We start from the raw sequence: 1075 nt of genomic DNA, 5'->3' as shown, positions 1-1075 counted from the left end.
AAGTTTGTCAAAGTAGAATTTGGGGAGAAAGCACAGTATTTTAATAAATGATTCACACCCTCAACACCTCAAAACACACGGGCCTATAAAATATTTTAATGTATTGTTTTCTGGCTTTGGATATCACATTTTTAGCATTGCCTATTTTTTTGTGCTTTTTAAGGACAGTATGTATATTGGAGATAGAGCTGTAACTATTTTTTAAAGTTTTGAAAACAGATGTGGTATTAGATTTAACCATACAAAACTGCCACTTCCCAGGTCAAAATCTTTCAAATATAGGTGATGTTTATGGTTCATCCTACTTTGGAATCTCTCTCTCTCTCTCTCTCTCTCTCTCTCTCTCTCTCACACACACACACACACACACACACACACACACACACACACAAACACACACACTTACAAAGCAATTGGACCATTTATTGGCATTGAAAAAGCATTCCTTTAAACAAGGGATGGGATACTGAGCACTGAAAATCTCACCCCATTTTATGAAATCTTAAGACCAAATTCTCCATGGTCATACACAGCTTAATCAACAACAGGAACAAGAATTTAAGTTAAATTAATTGAATCAAACTGCTCTGCTATGAGATAATAAGGGGACAGTGGGGGTGGGGTGGGTCTGGGTGCAAAGTTCTTGCTTTCACACTATAATGTTAAAGGTACAAGAATCTAACAATTCCCAGTGCAGCACAAAACTGCTTCCCATTGTTTCAAGGCAGTCATTTATCAATAGTCCAAATGCTAAGAAATTTTCATGGAAAACAGGGGCATACCCTTTGGCTGTGAGTTGAGGAGTCAAGTTCTTAAGAACCAAGGACTGGCCCATCCTGTGTGGTTCAGTGGTTGAGCCTTGACCTGTGAACCAGCAGGTCATGGTTCTATTCCTGTCAGGGCACATGACAGTTCTGGGCTCATCCCCAGTAGGGGGCGTGCAGGAGGCAGCCAATCAATGATTCTCTCTCACCATTGATGCTTCTATCTCTCTCTTCCTCTCTGAAATCAATAAAAATATATTTTAAAAAAGAAAAGAAAGAAAGAACCAAGGACTGGCGTGATCACTCTTGGG

The sequence above is a fragment of the Myotis lucifugus genome, unplaced genomic scaffold (genome assembly GCF_000147115.1).
Source record: "Myotis lucifugus unplaced genomic scaffold, Myoluc2.0 scaffold_192, whole genome shotgun sequence".
NCBI lineage: Eukaryota > Metazoa > Chordata > Mammalia > Chiroptera > Vespertilionidae > Myotis > Myotis lucifugus.
This window is presented reverse-complemented; position numbering follows the sequence as displayed.